Source organism: Crocuta crocuta, unplaced genomic scaffold (genome assembly GCF_008692635.1).
Source record: "Crocuta crocuta isolate KB4526 unplaced genomic scaffold, BGI_CrCroc_1.0 scaffold274, whole genome shotgun sequence".
Taxonomy (NCBI): domain Eukaryota; kingdom Metazoa; phylum Chordata; class Mammalia; order Carnivora; family Hyaenidae; genus Crocuta; species Crocuta crocuta.
The window spans coordinates 4,509,718-4,529,764 of record NW_027530222.1 but is presented as its reverse complement, the minus strand read 5'-3'; the positions used below and the strand labels follow the sequence as shown (position 1 = coordinate 4,529,764).

General features: G+C 42.6%; 1 protein-coding gene across 1 annotated transcript in view; it reads right to left on the bottom strand.

The window, feature by feature from the left end:
- The window catches only part of CD53 (CD53 molecule), a 24,615-nt gene extending 11,510 nt beyond the window's left edge, over positions 1-13,105 (bottom strand). The window contains exons 1-2 of the mRNA XM_077765608.1: positions 13,002-13,105; positions 9,998-10,080 (exon numbers count right to left, since the gene is read on the bottom strand). The gene's annotated coding sequence lies outside the window, so the exon portion shown is untranslated. The remainder of the gene's footprint in view (positions 1-9,997; positions 10,081-13,001) is intronic.
- Between the last annotated feature and the right edge of the window lie 6,942 nt (positions 13,106-20,047).

Here is a 20,047-nt window from a genome sequence, read left to right as displayed (position 1 = left end):
CACCCCCCCCCCCGCTGTCTCTCTTTTCTTTCTCTCAAAATAAATAAGTAAACAATTTTTAAAAATAAAAAAGGACAAAAGATATGAACAGATAGTTCCCCCAAAGAAGGCACATGGATGGAGAATATGTACATGAAAAAGTAGTCTACTTCATTTGGGAAATGTAAATTAGAGAAATGAGATACCCCTACCTCCTAGAGTGGTTAAAATTAAAAACACAAAACCAAACAAAGACAAAAAACTGACCATACCAGGGACTGATGAGGATATGGTTTGGGTGAAAATGTAAAATGGTTTACCCACTTTGAAAAACATTTTGCCAGTTTTGTGAGAAGTTAAACATACACTTATCATATGATTCAGCGACTCCACTCCAAGGTATTTACCAAGAGAACAAAAAGCATATGATCGTACAAAGACTTATCTAGGAATGTTCATCGCAGCTTTATTTGTAATTGCTCCAAACTGGAAACAACCCAAAGGTCCATCAACAGATGAATGGAAAAACAAACTGAGATATAGCTATCCCATGGTGCTCTACTCTGGAATAAATAGTAATGAACTGTTGATACCCAACACAGCATAGGTGAATCTCCAAATAACTATGGTGGATGAGCAAAGCTAGACGGAAAGAAGAGTCCATACTGTATGGTTCCAGTTATACACAGTTCTGGAAATGAAAACTAACATAGCAACAGAAAGCAAAAGGTGAGTGATTGCGGAGGGAGGTAGAAGAAAGTGGTGGTAATGGCAGTGTTAGATAAATAAAAGGAGAATAGAGACAGGCAGGAGAAAGGGATTACAAAAGACCACACATAATCTTTTGGAAGTGATGACTATGTTATTGTGACTGTTGTGACAGTTTTATGCATGTATGCATATGTCAAAAGGCCCTTCCTAGTTTGTTCCTGTCCATTTCTCCAAATTCATGGCAACATCCTCTGTCTAACAGGCAACATCGAGTACTTGTTTTAGGGCTCCCTTCTTTTCCTGTGCTCATGGGGTTCTTTGCTGGAATTTGCTCCTTTCTCTCCCTCTGACCCCTTAATTTGGTTAGCTACTATTCATCCTGACACTCAGCTCCAGTGTCACTCTTCCAGGAAGCCCTCTCTGATTGTGTCTATGCCCAAGCCTACTCCCCACAAGGAGTGCCCGTAACACCTATATATCTCCATTATTGCCCTAGCCACTTTGTTTTATAATTATCTCTTTCCTCTCTAGAATGTGAGCTCCTTGAGGGTAGGAGCTAGTTTATTCATCTTTGAATTCTTGAGATCTAACACAGTCCCCTGATTACACTAAAAATAGTAAGATCCTTCAATAAACCTTTGTCCATGAACCCTAAATAATCTGGTACAGTGGAATAAACATGACACTGCAGTATCAGAAGCCTTGGGCTTCAGATTTATTCGCCAATAAGCTAAGCTTTTGGACATGGGCCAATAATGTACACAGAAGACTGGGCCAGATGCCTGCTAAGGTCACCTCAGCCCCAACATCCTGGGATCCTGTGAGACCTGCTTCAGGTCCGTGTAAATGAGGTGTCCACTGAGCACCAACTAATGAGGCACCCAGAGACCAGCAAATAGCCCCCCTTATTCTTCCCTTCACAGACGGGAAGAAGAACCCCTCCTTTCTCTTTCCCCGATTTTCCATTTGCTGAGACTCCCACCAGTCAAAGGAGAAAAGCTGCCCATCTGGTGAAGATTGTCAGTACATTCATCACACACAGGGATGGCCCCACTTTTTGTTTTAGCCCAGATAGGACGGCACTCTGCTCCCCCCACTTCTTCCTTGTGACTGTGCTGGTTATTGAGTTCCTGCCCTTTCCGACCCCCAGGTCTGGAAGAACTGACACCTCTTTGCAGTCAAAGTCTGTGGCCCAGCCCCATGACTCATGGTTCGGTGAAGAAAGTCCCTGACATCAGCTTCCAGAAAGCCCCTGTGATGAAGCTGCAGTTAGCTGTGACCACCTCCCACGGCGCACTGTGCAGGCCAGGGACCAAGCTCACTCTTTAGTTTCCACCAAGCAAAGACCTTGGACTAGTAAACCGTCTTGTGGATTTCTATTTCAATCCCTCCCCCCCCTTTTTTTCTTAACCCATACTTGCAGGGTCATCAAATCTAGTCTTGAATTCAGTCAAGCTTAGGAGTGGCTAAGGTTGGGGGGCACCTGGGTGGCTCAGTCAGTTAAGCGTTCATCTCTTGGTTTCGGCTCAGGTCATGATCTTTTGGTTTGTGAGTTTGAGCCCTTTCTTGGGCTCTGCACTGACAGCATGGAGCCTGCTTGGGATTCTCTCTCTCTCTCTCTCTCTCTCTCTCTCTCTGCTCCCTCTGCTCTCAAGCTCTCTCTCTCAAACAAACTTAAAAAAAAAAGAGATGGCTAAGGCTGAGACAGAAGCTTCAAGAAACTATCAATTCAACATAGCCTTATGGGATCCAGTCTTGGAACCACAGTAAGATAGCTTTGATGTTACACAGACTATTATATTGATGAGATGTTAATACATATTCTCCAAACAAAGACAAGCAAACAAACAAAACCACAAGGCATGAAAGGAATCCATGGTCAAATAATTCAGAAAGTAAACAGGATGAAATAAAAATAAAAGAAAAAGCAATAAGCTGTTCTTTTAATGAGTGACTTCTGAGAAACTTGTTGTACACGAATGTACATTGTTACTACACGCCCATTCTTATACTGAAGATTGCTTATAACAATTCAAAGAACACAGTGCTCCATGGAGCATAGTTTGATAAACACCAGTAATGGAATGAGATGAACCGAGTTCTGAATTCTGGTAGTGCTGCCTGTCAGAAACGTGGCCTCGGGTAGCCTGTGTTACCTCTCTTTCACAACTGCCTCATCCTTAAAATAGTGACATTCACATACAGTTCATAGGGTATTCACGAGGTTAAATGAAATAACACTTCCTGGATGGTTCAGCATCAGCGTGTTTGGTTCAGTGAACACTGACTAAAAAATCAAGTTCAGAGCGTCCCTACCAGTCCATTCCTAAGGGCAACCCTGGGCTTCCTGTTAGATTTTCAGGAATAAAATATATCGGGGACCAAAAAGCCTTTAATGATTCTTTGCTAGTTTCATTTTTTGGTAAATACTTAAGGAAAAAAAAAAAAAGCTTTGTGTACCCTCTGCAAAAAAAAAATTCAAGCAATAAAGAAAGTACAAGTGGGAAGCATAAATATCTTCTAAAACCCCACATCCAAAGATAACCGCAACTGGCATTTTTGGTGAGCACCTTTCTAGACAGTTTCCTCTATATGGATCTATTTGCCAGCTTACACAGAAGGCCAGGTATTCATCAAGGTGACTACTGGCTTCCTAGACCTTTCTACACAGAGCCTGTGGAGGTTTCTAGTTCGTCAGTGAAGAAAAGTGGGGCCTTGATTAACAAAAGATTTTTCTAAATAGGAAAGAGAATCTGTTCTCCAAGAGGGCCTCCAAATTAAGACCAAAATAAATTTAAATAGATGATGGAGTTCACTGAAACCTGAAAAATGCCAAGTTCTTCACAAATATATCTTATTTACCGGCACAAGGTCACCCAGCTAATGAACAGGGCACAAGGCAAGGTCTCTCAGACTCCCAGCCCACCTTCCTTCTGCTGCCCCAGGCTCCAAGTTGTGTCTCCCACTTCCCAGTCCAACTCACCCCCTGCAGGGTGAGGAGCCTCAGGAGGACTCCTTCCAGTCTTCAGTGTGAACCCCTGTGAGCAGGGGCTGAGGAGGAATGGCAGTTATGCAAGTATGTCACTCTGAGGGAGTAATAAGCACTTGCAGGGGGAGAGTTGATACTCAAATAAGACCAAACCAAGCCACCCACATTTATGCATTAGTTTCGTTCATCTCTCCATCACTTTGTGAAAAGAATGTGTTTGTCATCTTAGGTCTCCCTGAAATGGTGGTCTGGTGAAAACTCTTTCCTTTTCAAAGCTGCGATCGGGGAGAGAAATTAGTAATTTGTAGAAGAGAGAAAGAAGGAAGAAGCAAAGAGGAGGGGAAAAAATGAGGAAAGACAAATCCAGCTTATCTTGGAGGCTCATTCTTAGAGTACATGTTTCCCTACCCTAAAAATATAGGGAGGTTTCCTGTGAAGGGTCCCTGTCCTAGAAACCCATCTATGGTGCATTCAGGCAAGGTACGTCCAAAGAGAACAAGGCTCTCTGTAGGCAATAAGAGCTACTTCTGTGGTATTCCCATCAAAAGTTTGAGTAACCTGAATCTAGTAATGAAGAAACATGAGACAAACCAAATAGAGAGACATTCTAGAAAATAGCATACTTGTATGCTTCAAGAATATCAATGTCATGAAATTCAAGGAAAGACTCAGGAACTGTTCCAGGCAGGAGACTAAAGAAACAGGGCGTTAAAAGCACGGTATGATCAGAGATTTCCAGTCTCCATAAAGATACTAACGGGATACTAATTCAGATGGAATCTGAATAAAATCTATAGATGGTTAACAGTATTGCATCAGTGTAAGTTGCCTATTTTGAATTTATCAAAATAAAATTAAAGTGGTTATGTAAGAAAATGTTTTTGTTTGTAGAAAATACACAGTAAAGTATTCTGTGGGAAAGGATATTAGGCCAGCAATCACCCCCCAAAAGAAAACCAAGGAAAGATAAAGAAAACGTGATAAAAGGTTCATATTTGGGAACCCTAGGTGAAGGTGGGGGGGGTTCAGAAATTCTTGGGGGTTTTTTTTTGGCAAGTTTTCTGTAAGTCTGAATTTAAAGAGACATAGAGGGAGTTGAATATGAGTAAATGATCTAAGGAATTATGATCTACATGACATAATTCCCTAATGGCATAAATACTGAGATTCCACAAGAGCTGTTTTTAGAAGAACAAACAGTGGGATAATTCTTTAGAGCCTCTATTTGCTCCTGATATAGATTATTAAGCCATGAGTTCAAATTTAAAAGACGCGAGGTATCAGAATAATTTCTCACCCCCATTCCCCAATCTAGTTCTCCTGAAATATAAAATGTCAAACGAAACCTTGACAAATTAAATATATTTTAAATATTTGAGTTGCATATTCATTTCAGATTAACTGGATTTATAATTAAGTTATATTCTTTATGTTTGCTTATATTAAAATGTACTGGAAATTTCTTTTTTTTCCCAGAATTTGATTTATTTGTATTTTATTTTTAACTATCTTCTTTATAGTCTTTATAATCATAGTAAAGGTTAAATATTTCCTGAGGTCGGTATAGTGCCTTGCAAACAATATCCATGAGTTGATTGAATTAGAGTTGTTCTCTGACATTTAAATGACTACACTGTTAAGACTGTACATAGACATACACTTGTGATTTAATAAATTGACAGAAAATAAGCATGGGCTCAATAAATCTAGATAAATTTAGCATTTGGGGCTGCAGTTATTATTAAATGGTTTTTTGAATGATTGCAATGTTAGGGATTAACAAATTGAGGATCAGGGTCAAGTGGGTCAAATAGTTCATGTTTTAGTCAAAGATAACTTTAAACAGTCAAGTCTCTCTGTTCTCCTGGGTTAATTTGGGGTGATAAGTCTCTAATAAGGATAGTCATGAACTTTATTCCACAAGCAAGGGTTTGGGTTCATCTTCATGGTATTTTTTAGTTTCCATCATGGAGTAGGTTGAAATTTTAGGACTTAATACTGGCTCGTATTATTCTATGGTAACCTAAACTTTTCTTAAATTATTGGTCAAACGAAACATTTTTTTTCCTGATAGGGTGGCATTTTGATTCTATTAATGGATTATTAGGAATCCATTACTAGTTTTTTTTTCATTCTTTAACATTTATTTTTGTACTGTATTATTGATCCTTCATGTTTATAAGTAAAGATAACTCCAATGGGAAAATGATTTCTGAACTTAGAGGGGAAAAGATACAATAGTATTATTACAAATACCATGAACTGAATGTAATCAATTTTCATACTTTTTATCCTTGAAGAATGTAATTGTGCATTTTTAGATATGTTCATTNTTCATCTTCATGGTATTTTTTAGTTTCCATCATGGAGTAGGTTGAAATTTTAGGACTTAATACTGGCTCGTATTATTCTATGGTAACCTAAACTTTTCTTAAATTATTGGTCAAACGAAACATTTTTTTTCCTGATAGGGTGGCATTTTGATTCTATTAATGGATTATTAGGAATCCATTACTAGTTTTTTTTTCATTCTTTAACATTTATTTTTGTACTGTATTATTGATCCTTCATGTTTATAAGTAAAGATAACTCCAATGGGAAAATGATTTCTGAACTTAGAGGGGAAAAGATACAATAGTATTATTACAAATACCATGAACTGAATGTAATCAATTTTCATACTTTTTATCCTTGAAGAATGTAATTGTGCATTTTTAGATATGTTCATTGATATTGAGAAATGAGTTGTTTATCATCATCATCATCATCATCATATTGTACTGTTCCTCTTCTATTTCAGTGACAGAATCACTGAAGAGGTTTATTTCTATAAAATGTATTGGCCACCGTAAATATACCCAGATTTTTTGGAAAGAAATATGTCATCTCTGAAGCATTAAAAAGGGATAATTTTCTCTTTACGTGGAACCAAAGCTAATCAGATCAAGAGAGAGATTTCTTTTTCTTTCTAAATGAAAACTGTAGAACACCTGTGAAGGCAATTGAAGAAGACACAAAGAAATGGAAAAACATTCCATGCTCATGGATTGGAAGAATAAATATAGTTAAAATGTCATTACTACCCAAAGCAATCTACACATTCAATGGGGATTTCTTTATGTAAACAAAGAAGATAGTCTAATGATGCCTGTTTTCTAGGAAGTTTATAAGAAAAGAGAGTATATAGCGTAAAGGGGAGGAAAGAGCATTCCACTGAGAATCAGGAATTACTATTTAACTAATTTTATGATTTTGGACAAGTTTCGCCTTACCTGGAAAAGAATCAGTTCAGAATGTTACAAGAATAGCTAACATTTTCTGGGCTCTCACTGTGAGCAGAACACTTTATTTGAACTTAAATAATCTCTAAATTCCATTTAAGTAGCAACATTCTAGCTCTTGGAAAATAGGACTCTTATTTTAAACGATTATAGTTCTTGGCCATAGCTACGATGTACTGATGTTACTGCGTGGGTAGGAAGCCTCCTGTGTGCTTGTGACATGGGGACTGAATAGAGGACTTGCCTCTGTACCCCGGCACAGAGGTCCATGGCCTCCACTCTGAGCGCTCGCCCAATGGCTTTGGAAATGGCTTCCTTCTTCTCAAAGCCTGTGTCAGGACAGCTTTCCCACGTTCATCCTCCAGCTGTAATCTTTGCCTCCTCTGGCCCAGGAGCCCTGGAGGCCCACGCTGTGTAGCAGTCTGGTGTCTCTGTTTCTTTGCTTCAGGATTTTGTACCTGCAGTGACAGCTGGGGCCAGGAGCTTCCTGGGGGCAGATACCTGGTCTGTACGCCCAGGGTGATCTGCGCACACTAGGTGCTCACTCAGTACAGGAAGTGCTGGGGGAGGACTAATATAGGAACACAGATCAAACCACTGTAACTATCAACACAGCATTTCCTGGAACGGAAGCTGAAAGAGAGAGAGAGAGAGAGAGGCCATAACCTTGAAAAAAACCTCCAAATTTCACCCTAATCTGGAGGAAAGCAAAATTGAGGATTACGAAATCTCCTCCTTCGGCCTCATTTCAAGCCACATCCCATCAATTCTGACGTCTCAGTGTAGCCCTAGCCCTAGTACCCACCCAGTTGTTTGATCTTGCTTCTTGCTTTCTGGTGCCAGGTCCCTAGAACCAAGTCAGAGAGGGAGATTTCCACTTCCTGTGCTCCTGCAGCCATGGCTTGTACCACTTGCTTACTCTCATTTCAAATATATCTGGGGGTGGGGGGTCACACGTCTTTAGGTGTGCATATACTGTGCCCCATCTGGGATGCCGCTACCCCCTGGTCTCCATAGCAAACTCATACTTCTTTGAAAATGAATCCAAAGCAGCTACTTCCTCCCCAAGGCACACTCCAACATGCCTACCACATTTTGTGCACTTACCCTCCATTGTATAGGAAAGATCACAAAGTCCTGTATTTGTGTGTGGTCGCGTCTGTGCTCCCCACCAGAATCTGCAAACGCTTTGAGATTGAGAAGCACAAGTTTTCCCTGTCTCCGTACAACCCTTAGCTGTTCACATGCTGTGGGCTGGGACTGAAGAAGGGGAACAGGCTTCAGATCTGGAGTCTGAAGCCCTCCGGGCGGTCAGAGGTCAACCATAGGACACCAGGACTCAAAGACCCAAGGAGCTTGACCTTGCCAGTTTGTGCTGTTCAATTACCAAAGGTGAAGTGGTTTAGCAGCAGTAGCTACAAAGGGGTGGGCTTTGGATCATGCCTTGGGGGTATAAAGAGGCCAATTCTTTCATTTAAAGGCAAAGTACTCTTAATTGGCTCACAGGGAAAACAACACAGGAAATCATGCTTCAGCTCAGTCTCTGCTCCAAACCAACCGCAGTTTCAAAAACAGTACAGATTCTGGTGGAGATTGAGAAGTAAAACTTCTTTGTTCAGTCAGCAGCTAAGACTCTGCCTTTGCTCAGTTCTCTTCCAAAGCACTTGCATCCACATCAGATATATCTTATCTTCCACCGGAGTTCCTTACGGGCAGGACTATTTTCAAGACAAATCTGTACTTTGCTGCTCTGCCTCCCCACCAGTATCTTCCAGAGCACAGCACCTGGCTCCCAGAGACACTTAACATATAATTATTAAATGAATTCATTAAAAAGTTTGGTCTTGGGGTGCCCGGTTGGCTCAGTCAGTAGACCATGAGACTCTTGATATCAAGGTTGTAAGTTCAAGCCCCATGTTGGGCGTAGAGACTACTTAAAATCTTTTAAAAAATAGAATAAGAAGTATAGTCTTTATTTTTAAATTCGTGGCTCGATGGCCCTTGAGGTGCTTTGGGAATCTAAAGCCCTTGGTGGCTTTGCCATCCCTCATTGTTAGGTGGAGGGTATGGTCCTTGAGGACTTTTCTCTCCCCTCCAGGGTATGATCAGTTGAGATTCTCGCAGGTCTGGGAAGGAGAAAGCTCTCATATTCAGTGTTTCCTGTGGTCACCTGACCTCTGGTAACTGCTATGTTAGTCACAGAAATCCAGGACCAAAGCTTGGCTGTGACCTTCTGAGTCCACGAGACCCCAGTCATTAGTTACATGGCATGAATCAGAAATCAATACAATATCAAGTTTTGTTGGTTGGTGCATGTCATATTATGTTTATCAACATTTACATTTTGCTTACTAAGTTCAAGTTTATTAGGCAGAACCCTGAGGATCACAATGTTCTTCCTGCTATTTGAAAACAATCAATCTAAGCATCTCTTAGGGGTATTCAGCTCTTTCTTATCTCTTGATATACAGGCAGTGGGCATTCTCTGTGTTCCTGACTCTGACCTGGGTGTTGTCATTTGTAGCTGTCCTTCTATTTAGTGGCTCTGAGGAATCACAGGGAGATTGATAAAAATTTGTTAAATTAAGAAATGCCATCTTCCGGCTGCCTTTCTTAATGGCTCTGGCTGTTGGCTCTCTCCTCACTTAAAAGTCCCAAGACCAATCTTCTAAGGAACCTGAACATGTATGAAATCTCTACAATTTCATGTCACACAGAAGGCTCCTGACATCAGAAATGACTACACACAAAAAATTCAAGTTCTGAAGCAATTTACGCACACAAATGCCCTGACCCAAAGAGATATCAGATAAGAGGAACCGGTTAATTGAGAAGTCTTTCTGGCCTGCTTGCTTTTGAAGAGTGCTAGGATCTTGGTCTTTTTACTTTCCTGCACTAAATATTTGTGAAATAGAAGTTGCAGGAGGTTTTAGGCTTACTAGAGAGCTATATGGAGACTCCTAAGAAGATCCCTCATCCCACCTAACATGGTTCAAGTCTTTACTCTCAAGCCCGATTAAAACATCGCCAATCTTACCTTTTGCAGGCACTTTCCCTCAGTTCTTCAGGCAGGAGTAGTGACTATACTTGTGGTGGCCTGTGTAACACGGATGTCCGGGGCTATTTGTGTAAAAGGAGAAGTGAAGGGAAAATAAATGTGCTCACACTGTGACGACAGGAAACCCAGTTGAAGAGAGGAAGTGAGGCTCTGCTTGCCTTCTTTAGCCTCAGAAATACAGAGACACTCCTTCCCCTGTGGCCTGTGAAACACCTACTCCCATGACCCACACAACTATCTTGTTTCTATGAAACACAGGAAAAATCAAAGACCAAGCTGGTCCCGGCACTAATCAGTGAGTACTGGTGGGTTCTGGGGTGACTTTGGCATTGACTTTTGTCTAGAAAAAGTCAGTGCTTCTCAATTGAGGAGGCACCTCAGAATTACCTGTAGATCAAGAATTACCTGCTCAAGAATAAGTATGCCCGACCCTCCATTTGATAGACTGAGACTAGCGTAGAACCCAAGAATAATTCTTTTGAAAAGTTCTCTAGGACTAAGACAGGATGTGTAAGGCACTTGGCCTTCTGCCCACCCTCTCTCTAGCTGCCTTCCAGAAGATATCTCATCTCCTGTTGGACTGGGCTGCAATTTTTAGACTTCTGTGTCTCAGGGGGAACTGGATTTTCCTTGTATAAGGTTATTTTCAAGGGTAACCCCCAAGGCTCAATCCAAAGGACACTGGTAGAAATGACTTGGTTAGTAAAGAGAGCCCCAGATTTAGGACTCAGAGTTCTGAGTTTGAATTTCAGCTTTATCTCTTCCAGCTCTGAGGTACAACCTCAGCCTCTCCACTTCAGTTTATTCATGGTACCATCTAATAATCCTGCTAGATGTGTACTGTTATATCCCCACTAATAGATGAGAAAACAGATTCAAAAAGGTTAGACATATTTACCTCAAGATCATACAACTAATAAATACCAGAATTGGATGTTCTTTAACCTCCATGCATCTGTGTTCTTTCCAAATTCTTTCTTGTTGGTTGACTTCAAGTTTCATAGCATTGTGATCTGAAAGTATGCATGGTATGATCATGATCTTTATGCACTTCTTGAGGGCTGATTTGTGATCCAGTATGTGATCTATTCTGGAGAATGTGCCATCAGCACCTGAGAAGAATGTGTATTCTGCGGCTTTAGGATGAAATGCTCTGAATATATTTGTTAAGTCTGTCTGGTCCAGTGTGTCATTCAAAGCCATTGTTTCCTTGTTGATTTTCTGCTTAGATGAAAGTGGGGTATTAAAGTCCCCTACTATCATTGTATTATCAATGAGTTTCTTTATGTTTATTTATTGACTCAGATATCTAGGTGTTCCAGGTTGAGGGGGATAAATATTTACAATTGTTAGATCTAGATGTATAGGCCCCTTAATTATGATATAATGCCCTTCTTCATTTTTTGTTACAGTCTTTGTTTTGACACGTAGTTTGTTTGATATACGTATGGCTACTCCGGCTTTCTTTTTTTTTTTTAATGTTTATTTATTTTTGAAAGGGGCAGAGAGAGAGGGAGACAGAGGGTCGTATGCTGGCTCTGCAGTGATAGCAGAGAGCCCCATGTGGGGCTCGAACTCACGAACCATGAGATCATGACCTGAAACGAAGTTGGACACTTAACGTACTGAACCACCCAGGTGCCCCATACTCTGGCGTTCTTTTGATGTCCATTAGCATGATAGGTGGTTCTCCATTTCCTCACTTTCAATCTGCGGGTGTCTTTAGGTCTAAAATAAGTCTCTTTTAGGCAGCATATAGATGGATCTTGTTGTTTTTTTTATTCTTGTCCATTTTGATGCCCTATGTCTTCTGATTTTTTTTCTCCATTCAAAGAATCCCCCTTAAAATTTCTTGCAGAGCTGGTTTAGTGGTCACGAACTCTTTTAATTTTGTCTAGGAAACTCGTTATCCCTTTCCCTTCTGAATGACAGCCTTGCTGGATAAAGAAATAGCACAGTTGGGACTCAAATTCAAAGTCACAGGGAATGGTTTTTTAGAAACCCTAAGACCAGTTTAGATTTTGAAAATTCTATTGCCAGTTTTCTCTATGCTGTGTCTACTTGGATTTTCTGGAATTGAAACAGTTAGGGGGTAAGTGATAACCCCAACGTAGCCAGCTGTGAAATGTGGAACCTACCACTGAGATACAATTTTTTTATTTGATAAATGAAGAAATGGACATTCTCCCCAGCGCTTGACTAAGAAACACGCATCCCCGGGAAAGGCTAGCTTTCTCTCACTTCCTTCACCCTGACACACTCAGCTTCTGTAAATGTGATTCACAGAATCACCTGTGACCACGCCTGGCTCATGGACAATGGGTGAGTTAAAGAGGAAAAGGCTCTTTACTGCCGAACTTGTCAGTCCTTAATAATCTCTAAGTGAACAGATTTCTCCAAGTTTATTTGATCATGAAACAACATGTATGTGTGCATGTGGGTGTGCGGTTTTCCCCAGGGAACACTTTTCCAGCATATCTGCACCTTAGGAAATGCTGCTGTAAATTCTCCTTTCCTTGTCTGCCATTGGTCTGAGGAGGCAGTGCCCCTCCCTCAGGGCTGTTCTCACGATGATAGGACCCTGAGGTGGAAGAGCTGAGGAAAGACTTCTTGCCTGACTCACATTTTCCGTGGCTTCCAATACTATCTCTTTGTGCCAAAGATTCACAAAGCTTTGTGTGTAACCCGAGTTCTCACTGAGCTCCACGCAAGTACCTTAAGTCCAGAACACAACGTTCGGCTGAGTAAACTGGGCATCCTCCTGCTGAAGCGTGCTCCTCTCCGGTATTCAGCAGCTCAGGGAAAGGCCCCGCGAGCCCCCATGCTGTCCAAGTCAGGCGCCCTCCTAGCCTCCCCTCTGTCCTACGTCATAACCATATTATCAACCACCCAGTCCCAGAACTTGTACATTTGCCTAAATATTTCTTGAATCAGGCAACTTCTCTCCTACTCCAGATCCCATACACGAATCCTCATTTCTTACCTGTTTTACGGCATCCCAGCCTCCTTCAAGATCAGCTTGGATGCTTTCTCGCTGACCCTAACAAGGAAAGCCTTGTAAAAATGATAATTTAATCGTGTCATTCCCCAGCTTGCAACTCTTCAATGGTTTCCCCCTTAGGTTTTTGGTTTGGTTTTGTTTTTGTCAAGTAAACTCCACACCCAGTGTGGGTGGGGCTCAAACTCATGACCCTGAGATCAAGAGTTACATGCTCCACCCACTGAGCCAGCCAGGCTCCCCTTTGGTTTTAAGCAGCTCCTATTAACTCCTAGAGCTCTCAGCCGGCCTCCCCTCCCCCACCCCCAACACCATGGCTCTGCCACACTTGATGCTGAATTCCTTTGAGTTGCTTGAAACAAATCTCTCTCTCTCCTCCCTCTCTCAGGAATATCCTCTCACCTCTTCGCCTGACTAATTCTTACACATTCTCCACATCTCAGTTTCTCCAGGAAGCCCTCCAGACAGGACTAGGTACTCCTGCTACACGCTCCCATTACCCACATGCATCCCCTTGTCGCTCATTGTTTTTTATAATTGTCTGTCTTCCCTATCAACACAACACTCCAGAGGTTGGTTCTGTGTTTCTCTGTGGCTGTTGGAGGATTATATGTGGCATGCAAGAGATGTTCTATAAATATTCAAATAGCTTTAGGTAGTGTGAGGCCTGAAAGTTTAGGGTAACCAAAGATTTGGAAAGGGAAGAGGAAGTTCGAGAAAGAGATGCCAGGAGAATGAACATCTGTGGAGGGAGAAGCGGTTATGAGAGAGGGCATTTTAGGATTATCAGGGAGAACATCTCAAGATAAGAGTTGCTCACAGCAGAAATGGACAATCATTTTCATGTAGAAAACTTTCCCTTTATTTTTTTATTTTTTTAATGTTTTTTATTTATTTCTAGGAGAGAGAGAGACAGCGTGAGCAGGGGAGGGTCAGAGAGAGGGAGACACAGACTCTGAAACAGGCTCCAGGCTCTGAGCTGGCAATCAGCACAGAGCCCGACGCGGGGCTCGAACCCACGAACCGCGAGATCATGACCTAAGCGAAAATCGGACGCTTAACCGACTAAGCCACCCAGGCGCCCCGAAAACTTTCCCTTTAACGAAAACTTTCCCTTTAACGTACTCCCTCTCTGCATCCCTCTGGGAAGGTCTGGTCTAAGTGCCTGACAGTCAGACGTGGCTGTGGTCTGGGAATCAGGTAAGAGAGGAGAATTGTATATCCACTTAGCCCCAAACCTATAAGATTTTATTGAGAACTAAAACTATTTCTGACCATCAGATGTTTACAATCCATTTGGAGAGACAAGGAAAAACCCTGAGAATAATACCATGTCAAGGCAGACTATGTTGTTGAATAGTCCAGGAGAATGCTCAAACGCTTTGAAAAATGAAATCAGGGGCGCCTGGTGGCTCAGTCAGTTAAACCTTCCAACTTCAGCTCAGGTCACGATCTCACAGTTCGTGGGTCCCAGCCCCCCCTCAGGCTCTGTGCTGACAGCTCGGAGCCTGGAACCTGCTTATGGTTCTGTGTCTCCCTCCCTCTCTGCCCCTCCCCTCCCGGCTTGCACTTTGTCTCTCTCTCAAAAATAAATAAACATTAGAAAAAAAAGAAAGAAAGAAAAATGAGATCAGGAAAGAGATTAGCAGAAGCTTAGACTCACAGTTCAGTCTTCTCAATGCAGGGTCTACTGATCAAGCTACAGGGGGTCACAGTGGCACCTGGGAGTTTAGGAGACTTGTAGTTGGCACGTGGGAGTGGAAATACAAATGATCAAGGCTCCGTTATCACACAATAGTACCTGCCAAAGTGCGTTCCAACTGGACAAAATCTCATGTAGACATGGAGAGATCATCGGTCCTTGATCAGGCTTACTTTTTCTTTAAAGCTTTCTAGGGGAGTGAGTTTGTTCTTATCATTAGAAAAAAAGTCACTATTGAAATATGAGAGGAAAACAAAAGTCTTAACATTTTTTTTCCACATAAAGTACTCAAATATGCAAGAATATTAGTGTCTGGGAGGGACAGATACTTGCAAATGCAAGATTGTAGGTTTCAAGTGGGGGAACTCAAGCTAACGAGCAGCACAGTAGATTTTGCTTATGGACTCTGAGGTTAGAGTTTTGAAGCGAGTACAATAGAGTATCATTTGGAAAAAGAAAATTCTTCATGCAATTTGATTGCTATTATATCTTAGAAATAAATATAGGCACTTAGGATTCTGACATTTGGCTTTGTGTGTTATGAATATTTCCGGAGTTACAAAAAACCATTCATGTTGAGAAATGACTTAAAAATCTGGGTTTCAGCAATTGGGTAGATATTGTCTAATGCCCGTATCATTCTTAGGGTTTAAACTAAGTAGCTGTAGCACAGACATCATGTAACTGTTTGGCAGTATGGCACCTGGGACAATAGTGTCGTGGGGCACTGCCACAGATGTATGCTTGCCAATCTACGTCACATTGCATTAAGCCCCAAGAGCAAGGCAATATCATGGTTGGTATAATAAAAAACATACTTAGTCCATTCCAGTTACTATAACAAAAATACCATAGACTGGGTGGTTTATAAACATAAATTTATTTTTTACAGTTCTGGAGACTGGGGAATCTCAGACCAAGGCACCAGCGGACTTGGTGTCTGGTGAGAGTGGGCTTCCTGCTCCAGGTCTGTCAGCTAGATAGGAGCTAAGCAGATAGTACAATCATTAGCTCACTCCGTGGTTAGTGGTTAGGGATACGGTTAGGTTCAGTCCCAGGAGAACGCACACAGAGTGGTCCCCTTGCGCTGAAGACTCATAATTTCCACATGGAAGTTATGACTCTCTCTTATTAAGGTTCTATCTTCTTTGAGCTCAAGTGGGTGTGGATAAGTAAGAAACCACCAAAATTGCATGACACTGCAGCGCAGACCAAATGGGCGTTCTTGGCCTCTGGCCTGAGCTCAGAGAGCAGAGTGACAGGTCTTTCTGCAAACGCAGTTACTCTGTGATGACAGAAGTGACTATGATCTCCTTTCCTAACCTGCCCCTCCCCATCCAGCCTTGACTGGACATCTATATCCCCTCCCATTTATCAGCAAAGAACTGCATTGCCCCAGGATAAGAATCGGGAATTTAGAGGTCATTATGTAGCATCCTCTTTATTTCTCCTCAAAAGGGACCTAAACCCGGGTGACAAAGGCTTCTTTTGCAGGCCAATATAGTCCTGAGGCACAAAGAACAAATATATCAGGGTGCGGCCATGCTAACTTGGGGTATCCAGCGCCCCCCCAAGACAGGCATCCTCGATAAGCCTGGGAATGTCCTTGGCAAGTGTTGCTTTGAGACTCAACCTATAGACAGGTCAGTTACAGAGATATAGAGGCTCAAAAAACATCTATAGAAGATTGGTCTTCCCAGAAGCTCTCTCTTTATTCTCTTCTCAGGGCACACCCACTGACCTTGGCCTTACAGGGTATAAATTGATCCAAATGTGAGCTCCTCATTTTTGTCTCTCTTTCCAGCAGGGGAAGTAAGGTAAGCTAAAAGAAAAAGGCCTAGTTAAAAAAAAAAGTCGTGTGTGTGTGTGTGTGTGTGTGTGCGTGTGTATGAGTATACACACATAGCAGCAAAATTATTCAAATAAAGCTTAAAATGGAACAGCACTAACTAAGATAGATAAAAGCAGATCTTCTCAGAGAACATAGGGGTGGGGCTCCTACTTTCCCACCTTTGGTGGCTTCTTACGCTTCTTTGCCCAATCCTAAGGAGAGAAAACACTGGCTCCTGGTTGCCTTGGCAGTGGTGGGGTTTGTGTTCAGTTGTGGGACCAGAGTTGTGGCCTTCCCATCCTTCAGGCCTCACTAGCTTGGAGAAAGACTCCGCAGGCTTTGGGTTTCATTGCCGTGGCTCAATTGAAATAGGAAGCCAGTTCTACGCCCCACAGCTCCTCTTCCCCATTTGGGAGGCTGAGAGTTGTGGCTTCCTGTAAAAAGAATAATGGGGAAATGTTTTTCTCGGAGGACAGCCACACAGACACCCTGAGGCTTCATTACTTCATTTGAGTCTGTGAACTTATAAGAGGGACAATGTGGGGCTTGGGGATGGCATGCGCTGTCAACAGCTCTGTGTACTGTGACACACGACGCCCTCTCCTAACCAAGTATAACCGAATGGTAATCCTACAGGCAATTCTGGCATACACAGGGGAGCTCCTTCTGGTCCCCAGGCAAGGAGAAAAGCCACTGAGTGTTGGTAAGTGGTGTGGCATAGGGGAAAGAGGCCTGGATTCAGAAACAAAAGCTCTGGATTCTAGTAGTACTATAATTACCCAGGGAAAGTCCATCTAAACCACTTCTCTGTGAAAGAAAATAGACTAGGTAATCCACACATTTCCTCTGGGTCTTAAAAATTCTGAACCTAGAATTCAGAAGCCCGAATTCGGAGCGTAGAAGCAGGGTTACAAGAGCTACCATTGACTGAGCTCTTCCTGTGGTCCAGCCAGCACACTCTGCATGTTCTTACCTAGCGGCACTGTGGAATGGGCATGGCTTCTCCTTTGCTAGAGAAAGGCAAAGATCGGTTCATTCAGGTAACTTGCCCAAGGCAGACTGCTAGAAAGTGGCAGAGCCCAAATTAAAAACTTGCCCATGGCCAGAAGCCTGCTCACCTTTCCAGCTATCCAGCTTGCACGGAGCTAACCTGATAGTCTAACACTTGCTGCACCTGTGGATGAGTGAAAGCTGACAATGGTTTGTTTGGTTTTTAATTTTTAACGTGTTCATTTAGTATTGAGAGACAAAGAGAGACAGAATATGAGCAGGGGAGGGGCAGAGAGAGGGGGAGACACAGAATTCAAAGCAGGCTCCAGGCTCTGAGCTGTCAGCATAGAGCCCAACACGGGGCTCTAACTCACAAACTGAAAGATCATAACCTGAGCTGAAGTCAGTCGCTTAACAGCCTGAGCCACCCAGGCACCCCGAAAGCTGATAATGTTTACTTTTATCAGGAGTACCCTAAGATGATCTTACGATGCTTTCTGCGTTTACAAGATGAACAAGAAAGAGCACAATTCAGTCTTCAAAAAGGAAAGCCCAGGGCTCCTGGATGGCTCAGTCAGTTTAGTGGTTAAGCATTGAATTTCGGCTCACATCATGATCTCATGGCTGGTGATTTCCAGCCTTGCATCAGGCTCTCTCTCTCTCCCTCTCTCCCTCTGCCCCTTGCACACTCATGCTCTCTTTCCCTCTCTCAAAACTAAATAAACATAAAAAAAAAAAAAGCAAAGCCTGAGAATGCTTTCAGATGCCCAGCACAGACTTACATGTACTGTTTCCAGTCAGGGTTTTGAGTAACCTCCATGAATGAGGCACATAACCTCTTTGCTTAACTCAAAAAGACCCAGGAATGCTTCAAGAGAAAAGTTTGGGCAAGACATATTCTTATCCCTGGCACCGGAGGAGCATAATCTGAGAAGCTGAAGAGGCAAGCAGCATCTGAGTGTGTGTTGCTGAGCTCAGCTTTTCTACTCCCGAGTCAACTCAGCTCTTTAGAGTTGCATAGAGGAAAGAACAAACACATGGGCACCACACCCTGTGTTCTAAGTCCTGAGAGCACGTGCGGAGGGAAAGGGAGTGAGTAGGGGCAAGACCCTGGCAGAGGGCCTGGAGGAGGGGTGGAGGGTGGGTGGCACTCAACTACAAAGCTCGTTTCCAACTTAGCCTGCCACTGTAGCAGGCTGGGAGAAGGAGCACCCTGGTATTGTTGTGGGTCTTCTGCCTATAGCCTCATCCCCCCAAACCCTCACTTCCCACCGGGAAGTTCTCCAGTGCAAGGCATTAGAATATGCTCTGCCTGGACCAAATCTACTCCAGAGAAAGAAAGGGGAAGCTCCAAATTCTTGATGGATAATTGATCTCTCATCATTATTACTATTGTTCATGATGGGCATTGAGGAGGACACTTGTTGGGATGAGCACTGAGTGTGGTATGGAAACCAATTTGATGATACGTTATATTTTTAAGAATAGTAAAATAAATTTATTTTTGGAGCAAAATTGAGTGGAAGGTTCAGAGAGCTCTTCTATCTATCTATCCCCTGGCCGCTGTGCAAATTAGGAAAAGGAAACCTTGTTTAGCATGGATTCGGGAGTCCAGGAGGGGGAGCTCTCAAGCCTCACCACTCCGTCAATTGCCTCCCCAACAGGAAGAAATGGATGCTACTTTACTCTCCCCTCGGAAAGAATGCAGTCTCTTCCTTTTGCCTGGCAACAGCCCACCCAATGAGAGACAATCACAACTCAGCCAATGAAAAGTCACTACACTTCCAACTCCCAGTTTACCCCACTGAATGTATTGTTTAGAACAGCCTCCCCAACTTCCCACTTTTCTTCTATAAAAGGGCCCTCCTCTCCTTTGTTCTCTGGGCTTGCCTGTTATTTTGCTAGTTGAGGATTGCAATTCTGTGCTATTCTCAACTCCATTTCTGTTAGCAAGACAGCTGGCGGTTTTATTTTGAAGGTTAACATTACTTGGCCGCCTGAAGCTGGATGAAGACTCCCAGCTCTGAGGCTGGTGAGTAAACAGGTGCCTTTACGCTCCTAGCCAACTGAGCTCCCGGCTTCCTCGCCCACCCGTGAGTTTGAGGATAAGTTTTCTCCTCGATTGCAAGCTTCATTCTCTTTTTTCTGTTCTTTTGTGTTCATTCTCTTTTGTGTTCTTCCCGCCTGTCGTGAGCACGCTATGAAGGCGCACACATGAGTTGTGTCTTTTCGACAATGTCCACTTTATTCAATAATAGAGCAAGGTTAGCAAAACTGAAAGCAGGTTCAAGGTTCCAGACTCCATAGATTATACTATGCATTTAACTTGGCTTCATACGTGCAAAGCATAATACAAAGGCACACAACAAACAAGATACAATAAGGGGTAAGAGTTAACAAATCAAATGTGAAGTCAATCTGTGAGCTCGCAATTGAGATGAGGCAGTGGTAGGGTCCAGGTCAGCTCTCGTGTTTATGGTCTGTTATTTTCAGGCAGTGGAGGACCTC